Source organism: Ranitomeya imitator, chromosome 9 (genome assembly GCF_032444005.1).
Source record: "Ranitomeya imitator isolate aRanImi1 chromosome 9, aRanImi1.pri, whole genome shotgun sequence".
Taxonomy (NCBI): Eukaryota; Metazoa; Chordata; class Amphibia; order Anura; family Dendrobatidae; genus Ranitomeya; species Ranitomeya imitator.
Genome location: NC_091290.1, coordinates 12,322,645 through 12,347,933, shown reverse-complemented (window position 1 = coordinate 12,347,933; position 25,289 = coordinate 12,322,645). Strand labels below are relative to the sequence as shown.

General features: G+C 43.3%; 1 protein-coding gene across 8 annotated transcripts in view; it reads left to right on the top strand.

The window, feature by feature from the left end:
* The first annotated feature begins 1,088 nt into the window (after nucleotides 1-1,088).
* Nucleotides 1,089-25,289, top strand: part of SHANK2 (SH3 and multiple ankyrin repeat domains 2) — a 528,042-nt gene continuing 503,841 nt past the window's right edge. For 7 of the 8 annotated variants that reach the window (XM_069738617.1, XM_069738616.1, XM_069738615.1 and 4 more), the window contains exon 1: nucleotides 1,215-1,352. The gene's annotated coding sequence lies outside the window, so the exon portion shown is untranslated. Of the gene's footprint in view, nucleotides 1,152-1,214; nucleotides 1,353-25,289 lie in introns of those variants that run through there. The other variant, XM_069738610.1, reaches the window with a different exon arrangement.

Here is a 25,289-nt window from a genome sequence, read left to right as displayed (position 1 = left end):
CGCATTGTTTTGTGATGCATGCGTCCATTTTTGGCTTGATTTTGGACGCAAAGAAAAAGCAACTTGCTGCGTCCTCTGCGCCCTGACGCTTGCGCCAAAAATGACGCATGCGTCACAAAACACAAGACAACGCATGTCCATGCGCCCCCATGTTAAATATAGGGGCGCATGACACATGCGTCGCCGCGGCTGCCACCGACGCAACGCTAATGTGAACGTAGCCTTACATCTGAACAGGTGGAGACTGCACATCAGGAAGACGTATACATCCAGTGCAAAGCTATGACACAGATGTGGCAACCGCCTACTTGATGGCTGCAGTGCAACAGCAAAAGTGTAGTGCTCCACTCCTTCGCATACTACCCTAACGGAGGCCACAGCAATGAATGAATAGAGCCCTGTATAAACATGAGCCTTTACTGCCACTGTGTTTGTCTAGAAAAATACAAGGGGTTCAGAGACACTTCTAGTAAAAACAGATTAGTTCAAAACTGCACAAAAACAGTTGTAAACAGATACAAAAGTTTCAGTTTTATTTAATGGATCCTTTTAAAATTGGAAACACTGGTTTGCGTTTGCATCCGGTTTTTGTTCCCTTTTGTTCTTATGTTCAACAGGATCTGTTACAAAAATAAATGTCAGCATGAACTCAGATTATTGGCTGATCCTGTTGAAATCATCAGGACTCCTGACTAAGGTATCTTGTAGTCTGGGCTGCTGATTTCCTGCCATGTCGGTTGCATTTCACTTGCTGCAGTCTTTGGTAGGACTTGTAGTTCCGCAGCAAGCCAGAGATTCCATAAGAAGACTAGATTATTACACAGGACTGTGAGTGGAAGCTACGGCAGCTCGTCCTCCTTACTATCTGCCAGGTGAGGAGTGAATTAATCCTGGAGAGGAGCGAGATGCCTCCACACAGTCCCTCCTCTCCCCGTCCTCCTCCTTTTCCCATTATCTCCCTCCCTCCTCAGGTCTCCCTCTCTGATTCCACTTGCTTGAACTGTTTCATTGGGAGCTATCAGCTGCGAGAAGGATCGCATACAGGGAGGACAGCCAACTTCTTATAACCAGGAGATCCGCATTCCTCTTCTTGTTTGGATACCCCACTTTTTATTTTTTATTTTTAAGGGCACACTCTATAATTATCCAGGGTAGATATCCCTGCCTTTTACAAGGACATACCTACACTACTTGTCACCTGTTTCTTCTGCTCAGGACGCCCATATTCTTTACATTTTACCCTCCTTTTTGGATTCCCCTCCAGGAGCTGTGGCCCGGGACATGACCTTTTCTTCTTGACGTTACCTGCGGATCGTCGTTTTCTGATGAATGCCCAGTCATTCTGGACACAGGTACGTGCCAGTTTACAGACGTTATTGCCTCTCTAATTGAAAGCGTGTCTTATAATAGAAAGTATGTCTAGGGCTGGAGGGGGGGTAGGAGATTGCACACTTTGTTTTAATCTAGGTCACTGACTTATAAAATTAGTATTGTAGTACTCCGCACAGTTCTGGAGAGGGACCTAATTAGGTTGCGTTTCCTGGTACAGAAGCAGAGTCGGTGCTTTTACTAGGTGCACCTTGAGGTACAATCCATGGCTATCTGGTTACATATGGAGACAATGCAAAGAGTTCTCGTCTTACTAAATGGCAGCACTGTAGTCTGACATGAATGTCTGAGACTTTTATTTACAGGGTTATTTTGTGTGCTTGCCCTGGAAACTGTCAGTGCAAATTTTGTTCACTGAGAGCTCCATTTCCCAAGAGTTTAAGGTGCATAAATATTCCTATAAGCAGCCCTATACATTGACAGGGTTTTAGCCGGGATTCACTGTGATTTTGGCCACGACACAAGTTATGCCGCTGAAATCACTCCATGCTGCCGCTACATAGCAGCGTAATAAGAGATCGCGAATATGGTGCAGATTCCACAAAATATGACTGTTTACATGTATATGATGTTTTCAAAACCTCATCCAAACGCAGCTGCAAAAAGTCGTTCAATTTTTTTTTTGCAGATTTTCTTTGATGATTTCAATGTTGAGTGAATTCAGTCTTAAATTCTCAGCAAAGATCGTATTCTACATGCCAGTTATGGCAGTTTCAAAACTGCTAGAGAAAACAGGATGGAAAAAACAGGTCTGATACATTTAGATGAACATCTACACAGACATAAAACATAAAGATAAAAATGTGAAAACATCTATAGGCACGTCAGTGGAAGAGTTGGGATCTGTAACTCATCAAGCAGGGTATAAATGATCTCAAGGCTGGAGCTCCGCTCAGCCTCTCTGTGCTGTGACATCTATACGGTATCATTATAGGATATGGGATGTAAAAGTTGCTTCCGAACCACAGAATGATTGCAACTGAAATTTATTAATGAGGGTACATTGAACAGGATTCAATACTCTCATGGCATGAGAGTCATTGCTTGTGCAGAGACTTAAACCTTTGCCCTGCTGGTGTCATCAGAGCATAGCTGCTGTTTGTGGTAGTCTTTTTTTTTTTTTTTGGAAATGGATGGTTTGCAGGTAATTTTGACAATCTCCAAGCCTCTGGGAAAACTTCACATGCAGAATGCAGGTTGCGATAAACAATGCTTGTACTCTGAAAAATGGCAGCGAGGAAGTAGCAAGTGATTCTATCCCTTTGCAAGGTTGTTGCTTTCTGGAATTACTTTTTAAGTAATTTCCTGATGTTGTTCAGCACAAATGGCTTATTGAGGATAGGTCTCTGAAGATAACTCAGACAGTTGTGGGGCTAAATACGTCACGCCACATCAATTTCTCAGACAAGTCGTGCAACCAAATACATTTGCGCAACTTGCGACTGTTTTGCGGCTGCTATTATGCCAGAAAAAAAGTTGCATGAAATTTGCAAGTTAAATTGAAGTCCATGATAAGTCGTGTGCAACATGCTACTAGTGATGGGAAATCAAACACATTTGGAAATATCTGTGACTTGTGCCACGGTCACGATAGGTCACAGTCAAAGTGCAGCACTATAGGAAATCAACATGTAATGTTGCCACGGAACACTGCTATCTCGTTGCCATGTAGCCCTGGCCTTACTATATCGGATATGCTACTACATATTTCTTCTTCCCATCTTTTAGATTGATGCAGAAGGTTATGTGGGCGTATACAATAAGTTTGGTATAAATAATGCATTTGTGGATCACCTCATTATAGCAAGTGCAGAGTTACATGTTGGTGGGAATTACAGCCTTATCCATTTTTCAAGATTTTTTTTTTTTGTCCCCACAGAGAAAAATATGCGTCTGCTTGTAAGACGCCAGGTAGCTTCAACTTGGCAAAGTATAACGTTTTGTTTCTGGATTCACTAGAAGTCTCAGCAAAATTGACAAATCCCAGCAAAAATAACAAAGTTAAACAATTTCATTAGAGTCCAGCAGTGCAGCTTTTATTGTTGTGCTGGGACTTGCAGTCCTAAATTGTATACAGAGAAAGTTTCACAGCACCACTCGATGACATGTATGATGCTCGTTAGTGTAATTAAGCCTTATGGGAATAAAATCCATTCTACTGTCCATACAGAAGCTGTATTCTCTCATTGTTCTTGCCATGAATAGACTTGAGGCTCACAGTTTTTACCTTATTACTTTTAGGGCAGTGAGAATCGAGCAGAAGACTCGTCATTTAACCAGCATCATCTGCTTGCAGGACGGGATTAGGATTGGCCTTGTAATTGATGGAAGAGGAGGGATGTAGATTCCTGTATATTTTGAAACTATCTATGTGCCAAATATCAGAAGAAACAAATAGATGAACTTCTGACAAATCAGCTTTGGGAAAACCAAAAGTTTCTTCCCCAATAGAGCATGTGGGGCAGTGATTGGCGGCAGCTCTGAATCTATTTACATTTTACACATTCAGAGTTGTATTTTTAGTATGTAATTGGATGATGATGCCAGGAACGTTTCCAGGCTGCACAAAAGACTAGGTCGCTGCATACTGTAGATATGTCATGCTGTTCTAACAACAGGTATGTTGCCTTCACCTGATTGGCACAAACTGAAGTAATTTTTAACTCTGTGGCGTTGCACTTAAATTGTACCCTTCATTTAATTCTCTACCATCTTGCATGTTCTACAGGTTGGTGGAGATTCAGGTCCTGAGATGGCCACCGATTAAAAAACTGCGAAGAAGCAGTGAGCTTTGCAGGCATCTCTTAGTTCTTTCTGGAGCACCTGCAAGGGGTAGAACATAATTAAAACATATTAAAGGGGTTGCCTACTTTTTTTAAATTTATTTTTTGCTCCAATGCATATATTTGGTGCTAAAAATTATTTTTTGCGATTGGATTTCAGTTACACCTCTGGGCTTTTACTGTCTCTTTTTTTTTTTTTTAGTTGCAAACTCTGTGTCAGGTCGTCATAGTGGCCTGACTTATGGATTTTCAGTTTGCTCATTCTGCAACCAGCAATAGAAGGCAAACAGTGCACATTTTTTTGATTCAATTAAATTATAAAAATGAATTTTAGCCCCAATTACATGCACCGAAAGTACCACACCAGTCTTTTTTTCAATTGTAGTGCTGGAGTGGTGCTTCTAATCTAAGGTCCCTGCACCTAGTCTTAGGGTATGTGCACACGTTGTGGATTTTGCTGCGGATCCGCAGCAGTTTCCCATGAGTTTACAGTACAATGTAAACCTATGGGAAACGAAATCCGCAGTGCACATGCTGCGGAAAAAACCGCGCAGAAAGGCAGCGTTTTATTTTCCGCAGCATGTCAATTCTTTGTGCGGAATCCGAGGCGTTTTTACACCTGTTCCAATAGAAAACTGCAGATGTAAAACCGCAGCGGAATCCGTAATAGAAAACACGATAAATCCCCAGGAAAAACCGCAGCGGTTTTGCACTGCGGATTTATCAAATCTGCTGCGGAAAAATCCACAGAGGAGCTATCTACGTGTGCACATACCCTTATACTTACCTGCTGCCGTCTACACCTTCTAACGCCGCCGCTCCTGACGGTCTTCAGTAGTATGTGATCTGCCAGATCGCTCCAGTGTTTGCTGGAACAAGTCGGAGGCCATTTTTCAACTCAGGTCTACAAGAGCCCGGTTCTGGCTTGCACTGATTTGCACTGAGAGCTTGTGACCATTACTTCTGACTTATGGCCAGTCAAAAGAAGTAGGCACACTATGGCGGTACTGGAACGACATCGACCGAAGGCTGATGTTTATAGTCTGGGAAGAGGGTAATGCCCATGGAAGTTCCCAGGCTATTAATTTCAGCTCACAACTGAATACTTAGCCTCTCTTGGTTATTAAAATAGGGGACCGCCCCCAAAAAGTGACGTAGGGTCCCCCTATAATTAATAACCAGCAAATGCTAGGCAGACAGCTGCTGGCTGATATTAATAGCCTATGAAGGAGCCAGTGATATTGGTCCCCCCCCAGACTAAAACATCAGCTATCAGCCGCCCCCAAAAAAGCGCATCCATAAGATGCGCAATTCTGGCACTTGGCCTCGTGGCATGTGGGGTGATAGTTTGAGGGGGTTGATGTCACCTTTGTATTGTCAGGTGACATCAAGCCCAAATGTTAGTAATGGAGAAGCGTCTATAAGACTCCCCATTACTTAACTCATAGTGATATTGTATAATAAAACACATGCAGAATAATGTCCTTTCATTGACAGAATGACACGGACTCCTTTAATAAATCTAAATAAAACCATACTCACGTCATCACCCAGTCCTTTGAAGCCAATGACCCCTGTAACAGAATTAAAATAATAAGAACAATATTCCTCACCTGTCCGCCGTGAGGATAATAATCCATTTGTCCCGCGACGAGTCTTGCTCTGCTATATCTAGATGGCAGGCTGCATTGTTGCATGATGCGATGCAGCATAAAGACACTACGCTGTACGGGCTTGCTCGGGTCAGTGCCTTGCGGTGAACTCCTGTCTGCTCACTGATGTTACCGCGAGTGTGAGAAAGTTCACACGCTCACGGTGCCATCAGAAAGAGGTTCTGGGAGTTCAGAGCCAATGAACTCTGTTTAACTCACTGATGTCAACCCGAGCTCCGTGGGAAAAGTTCTAACGGTGCTTGCGCTAACGTTAGTGAGTTGAACTGAGTTCATTGGCTGTGAACTCCTCTCTGAAGGCACAGCGAGAGCATAAGAACTTTCTCACGCTCGTGGTGACATCAGTGAGGTGACAGGAGTTCACCACGAGGCGCTGAGCAAGCATGCACAGCTCAGTGTCTCTGCTGGATGGAAGGTTGTATAGTCACATCATGCAACAATACAGACTGCTATTTTGATTAAACATAGCTAGACGCGTCACAGGACAAATTGATTATTATCTTCTCGGCGAACAGGTGAGGAATAGTGTTGCTTATTATTTTAATTCTGTTACAGGGGACACTGTCTTCAGTGGACTGAACAATGATGTGAAAATGGTATAATTTAGATTCAATAAAGGGCTCTGTGTTATTCTTTCAATTAAAGGGCTTTATTCTGGGTGCGTGTTGTTTTTATACAATATCACTATGGGGTTAGTAATTGGGGCATCTTACAGACGCCTCTCCATTACTAATCTCTGGGCTTGATGTCACCTGACAATACAAAGGTGACACCAACCTCTCCAACTATCACCCTACTTGCCACCGCACCAGGGCAAGTGGGAATAGCGAGGCTAAGTGCCAGAATTGACGCATCTTATGGATGTGCCTTTTCTGGGGTGGCTGCGAGCTGATGATTTTAATAGCTGATTATTTTAGTCTGGGAGGGGCCAATATCCATCGCCCCTTCCTAGGCTATTAATATCAACCCGCAGCTGTCTCCTTAGCCTTTGCTGGTTATTAATTATAGGGGGACTATACGTCATTTTTGGGGGGTCCCCCATTTTAATAACCAGAAAAGGCTAAGTATTCAGCTGCGAGCTGATATAAATAGCCTGGGAAGCTCCATGGGTATTACCTTCTTCCCTGGCTATAAACATCTGCTCCCAACAGTCTGCTTTCCCTCTGCTGGTTAATAAAATGTCGGCGGATCCCACGCTATTTACACAAGTACTGTACTAATTGTATATGTCACTGACATCTTTGTATCTATCTATTCTATATGTGTATATATCTATTCTATGTATTCTATTCTGTTGGGTCACGCTGTGATTTTATTATACTCGGCAGATGAATTGCCAGCTTTTCAAAGGACATCGGTGTGTAAAAATCAGACAGCACTCGCATGGTCCGAGTGCTGTGCAATTTTCTTCTCCCACCTGTTGACTTGCATTGGAGAGTCTCATCGGAGATACTTGGACAATCGCAGCATGCAGGTATTTTTTTCTCAGTCCAATTTTAGCTGAGAAAAAAAATTGCAGATGAGCTGTGACTCATAGCTTAACATTGGTCAAAGTACAATCCGATTTTTCATCAGATTGCACTCATCCGATGAGTATGGTCCCTAAGTACAAGTTACAAAATGATGTTACAGCATATCTTTAATTAAAATCTTACTAATGTTTTGCTGAGCTGTACTTTTGTAGCTGCCCAAAATTGCAGCTTCATTAAAGCGACTCTGTCACACAGAATGACTGTTCAAACCCAGTACGGGAGCTCGATGCACCATGGTGGGGTCAAACATTTCGCTGCACCTGCTTGACTACCATCCATCTCCACCCTTCTCTGACTCTATGAAACAATAGCTGTCAATCAAAGAAGAGGGGGGTGGAGATAAAGGGAAGACAAGCTGGTGGGAAGGTGCACTGAAATCTTTAGCCTCCCCACCGTACATCGTGTGGCAGTACTTGGTTTGAAAAGTCATAGTGTGCTGATAGTCCCTTTAGGCCGGAGCCACAATACCGTAGAATACGGCTGAGTGCTATGCGATAAAACATTACATAGCACTCGACCCAATGTCTCTCTATGGGGCAGCTCACATCAGTGTTTTTTTTTTTTCCGGCGTATTCGACGTGCGTGTAAAATCGCAGCAGGCTGCGATTGGCACCGAGACTCGGCCGAGACTAGCAAATGCAAGCATATGGGTGCAAGACAAAAATCGCACAGCAGTCGGCCCATGCGAGTGCTGTCCGATTTTTACACATCGTTCGCCTTTGAAAAAATGGCAATTCATCTGCTGCGTACAGTAAAATCATGGCGTGACGGGTTAGAATATTCATCGATATTTGCAGATGATACAAAACTATGTAAAGCAGTTAATACAAGAGAAGATAGTATTCTGCTACAGATGGATCTGGATAAGTTGGAAACTTGGGCTGAAAGGTGGCAGATGAGGTTTAACAATGATAAATGTAAGGTTATACACATGGGAAGAGGGAATCAATATCACCATTACACACTGAACGGGAAACCACTGGGTAAATCTGACAGGGAGAAGGACTTGGGGATCCTAGTTAATGATAAACTTACCTGGAGCAGCCAGTGCCAGGCAGCAGCTGCCAAGGCAAACAGGATCATGGGGTGCATTAAAAGAGGTCTGGATACACATGATGAGAGCATTATACTGCCTCTGTACAAATCCCTAGTTAGACCGCACATGGAGTACTGTGTCCAGTTTTGGGCACCGGTGCTCAGGAAGGATATAATGGAACTAGAGAGAGTACAAAGGAGGGCAACAAAATTAATAAAGGGGATGGGAGAACTACAATACCCAGATAGATTAGCGAAATTAGGATTATTTAGTCTAGAAAAAAGACGACTGAGGGGCGATCTAATAACCATGTATAAGTATATAAGGGGACAATACAAATATCTCGCTGAGGATCTGTTTATGCCAAGGAAGGTGACGGGCACAAGGGGGCATTCTTTGCGTCTGGAGGAGAGAAGGTTTTTCCACCAACATAGAAGAGGATTCTTTACTGTTAGGGCAGTGAGAATCTGGAATTGCTTGCCTGAGGAGGTGGTGATGGCGAACTCAGTCGAGGGGTTCAAGAGAGGCCTGGATGTCTTCCTGGAGCAGAACAATATTGTATCATACAATTATTAGGTTCTGTAGAAGGACGTAGATCTGGGGATTTATTATGATGGAATATAAGCTGAACTGGATGGACAAATGTCTTTTTTCGGCCTTACTAACTATGTTACTATGTTACTATGTAATATAATAGATAGAATATATATAAACATAGAACAGATACATAGATATAAAGATGTCCGTAATGATGCAACCATACAGCCTGCCATCCAGCAGAGACACTGAACAGCGTCTGCTACCGCTGCCGACTGTCTCCTATTATTTGTCTGATGGCACCACGAGCGTGAGAAAGTTCTCATGGTCGCGGTGCCTTTAGAAAGGTCCTGGGAGTTCACAGCCAATGAACTAACTTCAACTAACCAATGTCAGCATGAGCGCTGTGGGAAAACTCCCAGGACCTTTCATGCAGCCTTCCATCTAGATGTAGCAGAGCTAGACCTGTCGTTGGACAAATGGATTATCTTCTCTGCGGAAAGATTAAGAATATTGTTGTTTGTTATTTTAACTTTTGCAGGAGGCAATGGTGTCCCTGGAATGGGCGATGTCGTAAGTATAGTTTAATTAAGATTTATTAATGGAGTCTGTATTTCTTTCAATGAAAGGACTTTATTCTGGGTGTCTGTGTTTTTATATAATTTGAGCATATAGATGCCTCTCCATTACTAACCTTGGGGCTTGATGTCACCTGACAACCCCCCCCCCCAACTATTACCCCACTTGCCACCGCTGGAGGGCAAGTGGGAAGAGCGAGGCTAAGTGCCAGCATTCGCATATCTTATAGATGTGTCTTTTCTCGGGCTGCTGAGAGCTGATGTTTTTAGCGTGGGGGGGGGGGGCAGTATCCATGGACCCCTTCCTAGGCTATTAATATTTGCCCGCGGCTGTCTGCCTAGCCCTTGCTGGTTATTATAGGGGGACCCTTCCTAATTTTTTTTCTTGGGGGGTGTCCCCCATTTTAATAGCCAGTAAGGGCTAAGTATACAGCTGTGAGCTGATATTAATAACCTGGGAGGCTCCATGGGTATAACCCCTTTCCCAGTCTATAAACATCAGCCGTCAGCTTTGCCTCTGCTGGTTAAGAAAATTACGTGGGAACCCACGCCATTTTTTTCAGACAAATAATTTGTAATAATTACATGTACATTAAGCTGCACACACTGTACTAACTGTATATGTCACTGACATCTATATATCTATTCTATGTGCATTTACTATGTGTAATCCATTTCTATCCTGTCGGGTCCTGGTGTATAGTACGTGGCTGCTGAATTGCCGGGGAACACTAAACAACAGAATATAACTCCAAGTAAATCAAACTTCTGTGAAATAAAACTGTCCACTTAGGAAGCAACACTGATTGACAATCAATTTCACATGCTTTTGTGCAAATAGAATAGACAACAGATGGAAATTATTGACAATTATCAAGACACACTCAATAAAGGAGTAGTTCTGCAGGTGGGGACCACAGACCACATCTCAGTACCAATGCTTTCTGGCTGATGTTTTGGTCACTTTTGAAGGTTGGTTGTGCTTTCAAACTCGTGGTAGCATTAGACGGACTCTACAACCCACACAAGTGGCTCAGGTAGTGCAGCTCCTCCAGGATGGCACATCAATGCGAGCTGTGGAAAGAAGGTTTGCTGTGTCTGTCAGCGTAGTGTCCAGAGGCTGGAGGCGCTACCAGGAGACAGGCCAGTACACCAGGAGACGTTGAGGGGGCCGTAGGAGGGCAACAACTCAGCAGTAGGACCGCTACCTCAGCCTTTGTGCAAGGAGGAACAGGAGGAGCACTGCAAGAGCCCTGCAAAATGACCTCCAGCAGGCCACAAATGTGCATGTGTCTGCACAAACGGTTAGAAACTGACTCCATGAGGATGGTCTGAGTGCCCGAAATCCACAGATGGGGGTTGTTCTGACAGCCCAACACCGTGCACGACGCTTGGCATTTGCCAAGAGTGTGCAAAGCAGTCATCAAAGCAAAAGGTGGCTACTTTGAAGAACCTAGAATATAAGACATAAGTTCAGTTGTTTCACACTTTTTTGTTAAGTATATAATTCCACATGTGTTAATTCATAGTTTTGATGCCTTCAGTGTGAATTTACAATTTTCATAGTCATGAAAATACAGTAAAATCTTTAAATGAGAAGGTGTGTCCAAACTTTTGGTCTGTACTGTGTGTGTATATATATATATATATATATATATATATATATATATATATATATATATATATATATATATATATATATATATATATATATATACAGTTAGGGCCAGAAATATTTGGACAGTGACACAAGTTTTGTTATTTTAGCTGTTTACAAAAACATGTTCAGAAATACAATGATATATATAATATGGGCTGAAAGTGCACACTCCCAGCTGCAATATGATAGTTTCCACATCCAAATCGGAGAAAGGGTTTAGGAATCATAGCTCTGTAATGCATAGCGTCCTCTTTTTCAAGGGACCAAAAGTAATTGGACAATTGACTCTAAGGGCTGCAATTAACTCTGAAGGCGTCTCCCTCGTTAACCTGTAATCAATGAAGTAGTTAAAAGGTCAGGGGTGGATTCCAGGTGTGTGGTTTTGCATTTGGAAGCTGTTGCTGTGAGCAGACAACATGCGGTCAAAGGAGCTCTCAATTGAGGTGAAGCAGAACATCCTGAGGCTGAAAAAAAGAAAAAATCCATCAGAGAGATAGCAGACATGCTTGGAGTAGCAAAATCAACAGTTGGGTACATTCTGAGAAAAAAGGAATTGACTGGTGAGCTTGGGAACTCAAAAAGGCCTGGGCGTCCACGGATGACAACAGTGGTGGATGATCGCCGCATACTTAATTTGGTGAAGAAGAACCCGTTCACAACATCAACTGAAGTCCAGAACACTCTCAGTGAAGTAGGTGTATCTGTCTCTAAGTCAACAGTAAAGAGAAGACTCCATGACAGTAAATACAAAGGGTTCACATCTAGATGCAAACCATTCATCAATACCAAAAATAGACAGGCCAGAGTTAAATTTGCAGAAAAACACCTCAAGAAGCCAGCTCAGTTCTGGAAAAGTATTCTATGGACAGATGAGACAAAGATCAACCTGTACCAGAATGATGGGAAGAAAAAAGTTTGGAGAAGAAAGGGAACGGCACATGATCCAAGGCACACCACATCCTCTGTAAAACATGGTGGAGGCAACGTGATGGCATGGGCATGCATGGCTTTCAATGGCACTGGGTCACTTGTGTTTATTGATGACATAAGAGCAGACAAGAGTAGCCGGATGAATTCTGAAGTGTACCGGGATATACTTTCAGCCCAGATTCAGCCAAATGCTGCAAAGTTGATTGGACGGCGCTTCATAGTACAGATGGACAATGACCCCAAGCATACATCCAAAGCTACCCAGGAGTTCATGAGTGCCAAAAAGTGGCACATTCTGCAATGGCCAAGTCAATCTCCAGATCTAAACCCAATTGAGCATGCATGTCACTTGCTCAAATCCAGACTTAAGACGGAAAGACCCACAAACAAGCAAGACCTGAAAGCTCCGGCTGTAAAGGCCTGGCAAAGCATTAAGAATGAGGAAACCCAGCATTTGGTGATGTCCATGGGTTCCAGACTTAAGGCAGTGATTGCCTCCAAAGGATTTGCAACAAAATATTGAAAATAAAAATATTTTGTTTGGGTTATGTTTATTTGTCCAATTACTTTTGACCTCCTAAAATGTGGAGTGTTTGTAAAGAAATGTGTACAATTCCTACATTTTCTATCAGATATTTTTGTTCAACCCTTCAAATTAAACGTTACAATCTGCACTTGAATTCTGTTGTAGAGGTTTCATTTCAAATCCAATGTGGTGGCATGCAGAGCCCAACTCGCGAAAATTGTGTCACTGTCCAAATATTTCTGGCCCTAACTGTATATATATATATATATATATATATATATATATATATATATATATATATATATATATATATATATAATTACTGTATGTGTGTGTTTTGAAGATTATTTCTTTTGAAAACGATGTGTAATGACATTGAGAGTTGCTCTATGTAAAAGCTCATGTTAAAATCACATTGCAATCGGATAGCAATCGCACTGCATTCGGATGTAAATCGGTTGCTGGGTGTGAAAAATCGGATTGTACTCACAGGACACTTGCATTACACTCGTGCGACTCTCGGCAGTGAGAATCGGACCGTTTTTTTTTTTTTATACGTTTAGTGTGACTCCAGCCTTAGGCCGGGGTCACACTTGCGAGTTCAATGCGACAAACTCACGTGAGTCTCTCGCATCAAGTCCCGTCACTGCCGCCGGCACTCAGGAATGGAACATTCAGCTGCATAGAAATACATGCTTCCGCACGCTCCAGTCCCGAGTGCCGCCGGCAGTGACGGGACTTGATGCGAGAGACTCACGCGAGTTTGTCGCATTGAACTCGCAAGTGTGACCCTGGCCTTAAAGTGATTTTCTTGTTATGACAACTTAATTTTTCCAGTGTATGCTTTGGTAGCAGTGATTACTATTAACCAGATGGATAAGGTTTTAAAAACCTGATCTACTCTATAGATTTTCTGTGAAAACATTGTACTAAAAATCTGCAGCGTCTCTGCAGTTTGTGAATTTAGCCATGGGGGAGATCATGTCAATCTTTACTACAAAATCAGCAGTGTGCACCCATAGAGAGGAGGTGCCTGCACCTTCATGAGACAACCTCTTTAAAGGTATTACCATTTAATAAAAGTATTAACAGCATAGTACTAGGATGACTTTCTGATCAGTCGGTGTCTTAACTCTTGGATTATGAAGTCAGAGGGACAGAGTTCCTGTTCAGTGACAATCCCTGACACCAATTTAGCAAAGAATTTGAACACCGCTCCTTTAAAATGGTTTTACCAATCATGTCTTCAAATATCATTTTTTGCAAGGTTCAGTGTTGTCGCACATGTGCAAAATATGAGCAATTCTGTTCATCTAAGGTGCCAAAAGTTTAGTTGACTGCAACTTTTGAGTTCATTAATGCAACAATTTCCAAAATGGTAAATTCATTATAATTCCACTATGTGATTTGGTTCACATAATCCTCCCACTTCAGGCATAAAAAACAGCCCTGTTGCCCTAGTTGAAGACCATGTGCTCCGCGGTGTGTTATACCTACTCTGCAGATAATTAGCACGTTCATTCCTCCCGGTTATAGAATGTAATCGTTCTCCGTGTTCTCCTTCCATTTGTATTATTGGTCCTATGAATATTTATCAGATGTAAATTTCAGGGTTATTTTTCTTTTTGTGTAGCAGACGAGGTACATTCTTGTAAGACGTATGATTTTCTTAATACTTGTTTGGATCATGATGATCTGACCTCTCTGTTCCTGTGTGGGAATAATGTCGGAAATGTCTTTATTCTGCTAAAATAGTTGTCTGAATTTGTATAGAGTGGCATTATTTATATGGAGGAACCAGAACCAGCGGATTAAATGTTTTATTTCTGTTTGCAGTTCTTAAAGGAAAAGTGCTACTTCATCATACATCCTGGTTGGTTTCTCTATATCATTCTTGTGGTAGGCCTCACATTGTCTAGTTTGGGACAGCATGGTAGTGGATGGGTGGACAGAATACAAAATCCGCATGGAGTTTGGGACTTTGTATGTTCTTCCTATGTTTGGTAGATTACCAATATACTACATAATCTATAAAACAGGAAAACATGGGCTACTTGCACAGTGAACAAGTCTGTAGGAACATGTTCACACACCACCAAGAAACTTGAAGACACAAAAGAGCATAGTAAAACCAAAAACACTCAGTTTCAAAAAAATCACTGTAATCTGCAAGTGCTAGTAAAAAGATGTAAAAAAACAGGGTATTTGGTTGATACTTTTTTTGCAAAAAATGTATACTAAGCTGCTCCACCAAAGGTCAAGGTATACCCATATAGAGCAGTCCTAACTGATGTATGCAATCCCTATCTGATGTATTTAAAAACCTGATCATCTGTATATTACCTGTGTGAACAGGGTTCAGAGAAGAAATGTCCATGTGGACATGCTGAGTGGAACAGCTTTTGTGCAGATAGCCCACAAGGAGTGGTGGATAACTCCCTAGGTTCAGATGATCAGGTTAAATACATCAGTTAGGACTGCTCTATATGGGTATACCTTGACGTTTGGTGGAGCAGCTTAGTATACATTTTTTGCAAAAAAACATATCAACCAAATACCCTGTTTTTTACATCTTTTTACTAGCACTTGCGGATTACTGTAATTTTTTTTAAACTGATTGTTTTTGGTTTTACTATACTCTTTTGTGTCTTCATAATCTATAAAACATAGATTAAAGAGGTGGTGTGGGACTTTATTTTTTTTTTTGGCGCCTGCGCAAGTGACATACACGCTATTCCCATGCAGGTGCCAAGGCCACGAACTGCGCCTGCGCACGTGACACTGCCGCAGTGCCGTATGGGATTTGGGGACAGCGGCCAGAGGTCCCAACTGGCGATTATATTACAGGATGACCTAATTTGTGCAGTAGTGACGATGACTATCGGAAGGGACAGAACTGGAGCAGCAAGGGATCAAATAGGTGAGTATTGCTCATTTTATTATTTTTGTACATTTACTGTCCTTAATCCAATGAAATCCAAGGCTTTTCTGCAAGATAAATAGAGCATACTGTGGATCACAACATCTGCAGCATTGTTATATTGGTGTTGATTTATTTTATTTTTCTGATTTATGTGGTTGACCTGTATATTTTTAGGGATTTTCTGTGCAGATTCTGCATTATGAGTCTTCAGCAATTCTGCACCCTCTTAATGCAGCTTAAGTCATTCATACTAAGGCTAAACAGGTTTTTGTGTATTTGATGCATTTTATTTTTACCATACAAAGTAGTGCAACTTTTTACCATAAAATACTAAAAAAGATTTATTACCTAAAAGAATGGCAATATATTCTGTGTTAACAATGTCTTTCAGTCCCACTTTTACTTACATTCAACTCACAGTGACCTTCCATGTTGCCAAGGAACCACTCGTATATCTGGAGATGTTAACCTCATTGTTTAAGTGTCAGTGTAAAGGCCTTAATATCCATTATAATAATGTTGTCTGAACCTGCCAATATCAACGGGTTCAGCCGACTCTCTGATGTGTATTGGAGGGTCCGGCTGACTTATGGTCGGAGAAGATGTTGACCAAGCACATGTGATTTCAGACTGCCGACTTGATTTGTTCTCGGGGCTATAAGACTCCTGCTACATATCAGTCGGCAGCTTTCTCTTAAGAGAACGCAGGAGCGTTCGGCTCTACGATAGTCGGCCAAGATGGTTGTCTGGCCAAGCAATTGTTCGTTGGTTGTTCCTGCTGCTTATCATATTGTTTAAATATCTGCAAACACTGTAAAACACAGAAACCAGAGCTGGTCCAGGAGAGGGTGAATAAATGTTTTTCTATATTTTTTTTTTCCCGCAAGTATCCAGTCACATGGGGACCACTTTTTTTTATGAACAGTAAACCAATTGACCATTGGATATAATCCCATACGTGTGCAAAAAATGCAAAGCGAATGATAAGACAAGTGCACATTTCAAGGTTTCTTCAAAAGTAGAAGGCTCCCTAACCAATGCACTTATCCAGTGGGCCAGTGAAGAAACTTCCAAATAATAGTAAATTGGCTTATGCTGTGTGTCTGCATAGGAGAAATAAAGGGGTTGCACAGTATTCAGTTCAAAACGGGTAGTGCATCTCCAAAAACCCAAGATCGGTCACTAGACAGTGTACAGCAGGGGTGGGCAATTAATTTTGCCATGGGGCCGCATGAGAAAGTGGGATGGTTTTAGAGGGCCGAACTAATATAATTACTGTATTTTTCGGACTATAAGACGCACCGGACCATAAGGCGCATCCCAACTTTGGGGTGAACATTGCAGAAAAAAAGATTTTTTATAAGATGGGGGTCCGTCTTATTGTCCGAATTTACAGTATCTTACGGTAAGATTCTTACCTGAGGGCTGGCGGTGGCAGAGCAGGGTCACAGGAGGCATGGTGTCGGCAGAGGTGGGATGATGCGGTGTGGCACGCGGCTTGCACCTGAGCAGGGTCCCTTCCTGCTTAGGCGGGCGAAGCCACGGCCTGGTGTCCATGGGGGGGTTGCAGCAGTGGTGGTGCGGCGGCGACAGCGGCGGCAGAGGTGCGGTATGGCGTACGCAGGGTCCATTCCACCGGTGAGGTGACGCAGCGGCCAGGAATGCGATGTGTGCACCAGAGCCGGGTTGAATATCAGTGGCGGCGGCCATCTTCCCGAAGCCGCGCGTGTGCAGATGGAGTGCTCTGCTTCACGGGGCTTCAGGAAAATGGCCGCGGGAGGCCGCGCGTGCGCAGATGGAGATCGTGGTGGCCATTTTCCTGAAGCCGAGATCTAAAATTGCAATCTCGGCTTCAGGAAAATGGCCGCCGCGATCTCCATCTGCGCACGCGCGGCCTCCCGCAGCCATTTTCCTGAAGCCCCGTGAAGCAGAGCACTCCATCTGCGCACGTGCGGCCTCGGGAAGATGGCCGCCGCCACCGATGAATAGGTAATCAACCCGGCTCTGCTCCTCAGAAAACAGCTGGCCGAGCGGTGCCGAGGGCGGCTGTCAGAAGTGACAGCTAGCTGGCGGGCCGCTTAAAATCATCAGGCGAGCCAGATGCGGCCCGCATCTTGCCCAGGTCTGGTGTACAGAGCTGTACACTGTGTACATTTGTGCCTCAGGAGCAGTGCAGAGCTGATGGGTAGATGTGCCTGGTGTGAGCTCTTCCGTGATCTAAAGTCATGGAAAACCCCTTTAAATTTGACTTGCGGAATCTATTTACAGTCTGGGATATTTTAGAGAATAAATCCCTTGCAAAAGAAAATGACTGAAATATGCAAATATTTTCCAAAAAGCACAATCTGACCCTCGACATTAGATGTCTCTAGTAACAAAAATGCAGCCCTGAAAACGTGTTCTTAAAGGGATTGTCCAGTAAAGCCAAGCTTCATCTACCCAAAGGATAGCTGTTAGTTTGCTGACCTGTGTGGGTCTGACTGTCCAACCGACAATTTAATCTCCGCTTGGGCTGCTGAAAAAAGCCGATGGTAGCACTCGGTAGCCCCATAGAGAAAAAAATTGAGCAGCAGTTAAGAATGTTCTCTGTTTCTTCGTTCTAATGGGGTCAAAAGTGTCCGGTTCTGTAGTTTGGTGCAAACCCACCAATTCTTTTGGCTAGGTGATAAGTTGTTTTCGGTGGACAAACCCTTTAAAAATCCTTTTAAAACATGCTTTATATATGTATATATAACTATATCAACAACTAAACATCTGGTTGCCAATCGGCTGACTCTAAAGAAGACTATACCATCAAGGAAAAGACAGAGCGGGGGTTTATAATGTATTTTCAGATCGCAACTCCATGATTTTGTTTCATGGAAGAATAGTCATCTCTTTTAATAAATTCCTCAAAAGCCCTAGCGATAATCCTACTCCTTCATTACGCCTCTTTGTCACTCCGCTAAGGCTCTATTAAGATTTTTCAGGAATTTGTGAACAATAAGCCCTTTTTCCGCCCAGTGTATTATTACTTTTATCTTTCTAAGACGCGAAGCACAATGGTTTCAAGAGCGCTCTTGAATGAGGGTTTTTTTCAGTAAAATACAATGACAGATTTTCATGGGGATGCCTGGCGTAATGAACAGCAGTAAAATAAATCATTCTTGGCCTTGCTGGTGAAGGTGACTGAAAAATGCACAGTATATCTGGGTGATATGTACTAATGATGAGGAACGTGTCAGAATCAAGTTGTATGTTCAATAATGAAGCAGGTGGGGAATCTAGACCAGGAGAGACAAACATTATGAAATGAAATGTCACCTGGATGTATTGCTAATAAAGATGAAACTTAGAAGATGTGACGGAACGAGCAATTAAACTTTGGAGTTGTCTTATAAATGTATGACCACTGTCAGACATAGACAGAAAAGGGCCCCTGTACAGGAACAGTATAAGGGCCCCTTGCAGTCCTATAGTTCTGTGTTTCATAGACCCTGCTTTGGAGGTGGTAATCGGCCCCCTTACCTCTTGTACCCCTGTGCTGTTTCACAGTTTGCACCAATGTCTGCCTTTGACTGGGACCATTAACAATCACGAGAACATAAGTCTCAAGTGGGTGATCCTTTTAAACTTACCCTTTTCCATAGGTTCATTTATCTCTAAGGAAAAGGAACATTAAGTATTACTCTCCCTCCCCAGGTACAGCACTGCGTCTCCAGTGATGCCCCAGTATTTGTTTGGCTGCAGTGGTGAGGACATGTCGCCATCGCTGAAGCCAGTGACTGAGCTAGGCAGCTCTGGCAGTGTTTATAGTTTTTACATGTAACTGAGCCCATAGGAAAAGTTTGTTTAAAGGGGACAACTTCTTTCAATTCTCTTTTGTGTGAATAGAACAATACTGTGCATATGTAGTCACTGCTCCATTCACTGCCTGTGGGAGTGGTGGTCACACATGCTTACTACTGTTCCATTGATTTTAAGGGCACTGTACTTGGAATTGGTAAAGGTTTCAAAATCGTAATCAAATATTTATCATTGATTCTGTGGATGGGTGATAAATGTTTATGGTACAACTTTTTCAATTTCTTGACCTACTTAACTACCAGGACCATAGAAAATTAAAAATGGAAGTTTTTCTTTGAGAGTTTATAATGATTTTTTTTTCAGTCTATCTAATATTTTCATTTGTGGTTCTTATGTTTGATAAGCAGCACCACAAATAAGTTTTGGCTGTTGTCTAGCAAGTCAATATTTAAGTAGCAAACCCCTTTAGTATTAAGTAGCAAACCCCTTCTCGGTCTGTCTGATCTTGTCACTCAGTTCTCCTTGATATGGATTATGCCAGAGAAGGGAGAAAAAATGGTCCCCGATACCTGCTGAGAACTGTGTTGGTGGGTAGAATCTGTCAGAAAAGTTTGTCATCCTTGCATAGACTTTCCTCCAAAAGGCTGAGGGAGACCTACGGTGTATAAATTAGTGCATGGGAAAAGTGAAGGCGCAACCAAGACTTTTGGAAAATCTAAGGGATTGGCCTAATTAATTGTTATAGGTAATGTTTACATTTCTCTATGCCACTAGTTATTAGATTGCTTAATGTGACTGGTAAGTGATTCCCCCAGCCACTTCACAAATATAAATGCCAAGAGTGTAGCTGTAGGTGGTGGAAAGGTAGCTGTTACACCCAAGCCGTTGTGATTGAGGTGGGTGTAAGGCCTCTCTGACCCATGAGAAGACACCAGTATTATAAATGGTGTATGGTACATGAGGGCGTCTTATTGCAGCTTTATGACTTCAAAGGATGCTGCACTTGCATTGGCATGTAATTATTTTACTAAATTCTTCCATCTTTTCAACATATTCTTTTATTGCTTAGGCCAGAGCACACTAGGATTGCCGGGTCCAGTGTCGGCGCCTTGTTCCCTTCACAAATGGGAGCAGGATCACGGGAGCACATGTAACATGTAAAAAGAGTTTGCAGACGGTGATGACCATTACGCTGCTGGAAACATCATCCAGCATGGCTGGTTTGGTCGTGAGTAAGTCATGATCTGGAGAAGTGTATTCTTGGAACGTTGCTCAAACCTCCATGTGATAGCCAATATTGCCCTGATTAGTGTTCAGTAGTGATAATAATAATAATAATAATCTTTATTTATATAGCGCCAACATATTCCGCAGCGCTTTACAGTTTAACAGTTTCAAACAGAACAGTCATAGGTAACAATGTTAACAATACAGTAATAAAGCAAAATAAGACAAAATAAGACAACCCTGCTCGTGAGAGCTTACAATCTACAATGAGGTGGGGGAGATACAAAGTACAGGTGTGTATTTACAATTATGTATTTACAATGATGGTCCAGCCATCTTCATGGAGTGGGGGGTAGATGGAGATACTGAATGGGCTACACACAAACATAAAATGAGTTTGATTAGGGAACGTGATAGGCCGCTCTGAACAAATGAGTTTTGAGCGAGCGCCTAAAACTATGCAGGTTGTGGATGGACCTAATATCTTGGGGTAGAGCATTCCAGAGGATTGGCGCAGCACGGGAGAAGTCTTGGAGTCGGGAGTGGGAGGTACGGATTAGTGCAGAGGTTAGTCGAAAGTCGTTTGCAGAGCGCAGTGGTCGGCTAGGCCGATAGACAGAAATGAGGGAGGAGATGTGCCTGCTGCCGGGGTGTTATTATGGTGCCACCCACGGAGAGGGAAACGTCAGATTTAGGGAGGTTAGTAGAAGGCGGGAGCAGAAGAAGTTCAGTTTTGGAGAGGTTGAGTGATGAGCGAATATACTCGTTACTCGAGATTTCTCGAGCATGCTCGAGGGTCCTCCGAGTATTTTTTAGTGCTCGGAGATTTAGTTTTTCTTGCCGCAGCTGAATGATTTACATCTGTTAGCCAGCATTAGTACATGTGGGGGTTGCCTGGTTGCTAGGGGTCGCGTTAAAGGGGTCGCGTTAAACGTCCCCGCTCTCGCAGATCAGAGATCTGCGAGAGCGGGGAACGGACCGCAGGCGCGCCTCGGACGCTGCAAGCAGCGTCCGCGGCGCGCCACAAAACACCGGCACATCGCTAGCGCGTGCTGAAAATGGCACGCGCTAGTGATGCGCGTCCCCATTGCTATTAATGGGCACGCTAACGGACACGTTGCACGGCGTTAATTTTGACGTGCAACGCTGTCTGTTAGCGCGGTCCCATTAACGCAATGGGAACCTAGCCTAAAAAAATAAAAAAGTCACCATTTTCTGAGATCTGTAGCGTTTCCTATTTTCGGGATCTGGGGCTGGGTGAGGGCTTAATTTTTGCTCTTGACGTTTTTATTGATACCATTTTGGTGTACATACATACGATCTTTTGATTGCCCATTATTGCTTTTTAATGCAATGCGGCGTTCAGCTGCATAGAAATACATGCAGCCAGGCGCTCCGGTCCCGAGTGCCGGGTATTGAGGCGAGAGACTCGTGCAAGTTTCTTGCATTGCTCTTGCAAGTGTGACATTGTAACTTCAAGGACAAGGCATGTGTCAATTATACTTGCAACCATTAATCAAGCTAAACTTCATGCAGGCTACGTGTAAGGTTGAGTCCTTTGATATACTTTTTAATTTCCCCATCGTGTTTTATCAGTGTGAGGTATGTAGAGGACAGTTATAGATTAGTGTCACGCTTCCTCCATCTAGCATATTGCCCCCATAAGTGTAGCGCTCTATGGTGACTGATGGTAAAAGCCAGGGTTATTATGACAACTGTTCTACCTCAGGGTTTCCATATCAATGTGAAAGCAGTATGTTTTCCACGGGAAACATTAAGATCACGACACTCGCCGTAACCCTTGATGATCATTGCGTGACCAAAAGTGATTTTGCAGGTTACCCCTGGGAATAATTTAAAGGCTAAAAGCATGACACTTCCAATATTTCAAGCAGAAAGAAAATTGTTTATATATTCCAGTGTCAAAGAGGTTTTAATGAGGACGTTACCAGGACATGTGACCAGATTCTGAGCATAGTTTTACGCTGAGACCACAAGGAATCAGCTTTACTGTACAATAAATGCTTTGGCGTTTAATGTCTTGTCCTATATTAAACTCTGGGAGAGGCACTTACTTACCTCAACACAATTCTGCTCTTATATATTGACCGCTGTCATTAGACCTGACGCAGCCAGTGCCCTTCCCCGTACTATTAAGCTTGGTATTCGGCATTTGAGTTACATTTTTAATTAAAACATATTGGCAGATGCTTTGTGATTGACAGGGCATTTAGTCTCCCATTGTAATGTTAGATAGAGGATCGCAAGCATTGGAATTGGCCATGCTGAGTTTTCACTTATACAGAAGCTTCAGTGACCAGCAGTATCTACAATCGAAGAAAAATGAATAATGCAGTCACCTCTAAGGGTATATGTACACGTTGAGAAAAAAATTCTGCATCTCTTGGCAGGAAAAATGCAGCTGCAAAACTCACGTTTTTGCCTGCTTTTTTGACTGATTTGAGTGAAGTCAGTAGTGAAAACGCAGGGCAAAAACACCGAGATTTGACATGCTGCAGATTATTTTCTGCACCAAATCTACAAGTCATAACTAAGCAACGTGTGCATGACACTTGGTTTCTCTTTCATTTGCTGTCATCAGGATTGCTCCTGGTATACAAGGAAAAAATGCTCCAAATCTGCAGTGTGTGCACTGTAACAACCCTGCCGGCATCACTGCATGGCCTTCCATTCCCCACCTGCCTGTTACATAAACTCACTCACCCAGTGCCATGCTGTGAGATCTGTCTGCTGCCGGCTCCATGCCATGTGCTTCATGGCAGCTTGCTCTGTGTACACTTCCTGGCTGTGTGCATAGGGGGGCGGCGCCAGCCACTCCGGATTCTTATTGAGACTGTGTGCACCTCCCTTGGGTGTTCCTGGCCAATAGCCTTGAGGCCTCTGATACTTAAGGCATCCTCACCCATTGGAGGATGCCTGAGCAAACTATTCCCCTCAGTTAGCACTTGCTACTGAGCTGCCAGGTCGTGTGTTTCCTGTCTCAGGGCTGCAATACTGCAGGCCTTCATCTGTGTTCTGTTTGTGTATCCGTGTCCGTTCCTGTCTGAACTCTGGTCTATGTCCGTTCCTGTTTCTCCTTTGTCATTTCCCACTCTGCTGTGTGTACCTCCGCCTTATCCTCCTGCTCTGCTTGCCACTTTTTGTGGCTCTGCATCCCTGCTCTGTTCTGCCACAACCTGTGGTTCTGTGCCTCTCGGCTTTCCTCGCCACAACCTGTGGTTCTGCACTCTTTTACTCTTGGCGTTACCTCCTGCGGTTCTGGCTCTTGGCTCCGCCTCCAGCGTCTCCGCTCTTGGCTCCGCCTCCAGCGTCTCCGCTCTTGGCTCCGTCCCTGCGGCTCCGTCCTTGGCTCTGCCTTCTCCTTCTCTGCTCATAGCTCTGCCTTCTCCTTCTCTTTTAGCTCCACCTCCTACTCTTACTCCGCCTCCTGTGATTCTGCTTTGCTTCCACTTTTGCTCTATCTTTATTCTGCAACTTGCCATACAGGTCTCTACCTGTTTCTTTATATTCTCTGGTCTGTTTCCATACATCCATCTGAATACCAGTTCCTACCAGAGTATCAGTCCTGTCTGCCAGTACCAGCCGTGTCAGCCTGAGTGCCAGCCGCGCCCATCTGCCTGCCTGTATCTCCGTCAAGCCAGTCCGCCCATCAGGGTCTCTGCCATACCCGTCTGTCAGCCAGTGTCACAGCCGTGCCTGCCTGCCTGTGTATCGTCCCCGGTGGGATCAGCATCCACAGTCCGACTCCACCCTGGAGTGGTACCTGGTAGCTTCCTATTGCACAAGTCTGACCTCACCATCAGAGGCTCCAGCGATCACCTAGGAAGCTACTTAGTTACGCCCCTTCCAGGGAAGTTCGGTCTGTGGTCCAGTGGGGCCACACCCCCAGGTGCCTGCGCCAACCAGTCTCGGCGCGAGCGTTACATGCACACAGCCTAATACAGTCTATTGCAAAAGTTTAGGTATCCCTAGTCAAGTGTAATGTTTTTACCTATATGAATAGAATTTGACCCAACGTATGCAATGGGTTAACATAAAGAGGAAAATTGTCTGCTAATTGTAAAACATAATTTCCAGTGCACCTAATTAACTTGATAGGTCATAATTCTTAGATTGGTGTGGATCACACCACTAGGATTGTCAAAGATCGCCAAAACTGAAGACTTGTGTCCACTATTTTCACGTGGTTCTCTCCAAGCCAAAAGAGCTTGACCAGTAGAACTTGCATATAGTGGCTAATTGCACATGTGTCTTGTGGATAGGAGAGTGTGGGGGAAACAACTCCCAAGTACTGATGCCCTGGGGATACATTGCTAACAATGATGACTTATCCGGTAGATAATTTATGTAGCTGTCTGCTGGGACACCCACCCGTTCCAAGAAAGGGCTCTGAAGACCACTGTGTGAATGGAACAGAGGCAGAGCTTGCTTATTTAACAAATACTAACTGAAATGTTTCACAAATCCATTGATCTTGCAACAGTTTCTCCACATCTCCTCTGAATTTTATACAAAATTGAACATTTTGCAACACAACTATTCCTACTTATTGTTTGCACCATTCAATGATCGCCCAAGGTAGATTCAGAACTCAGAAGCATCCTATCCTTGGGGAGCACTAATTATTATAGGCTTTAGGAGCTAATTTGGTTTTCAATGGACGGCAAATGAGAACTCCCATGGATATCAGT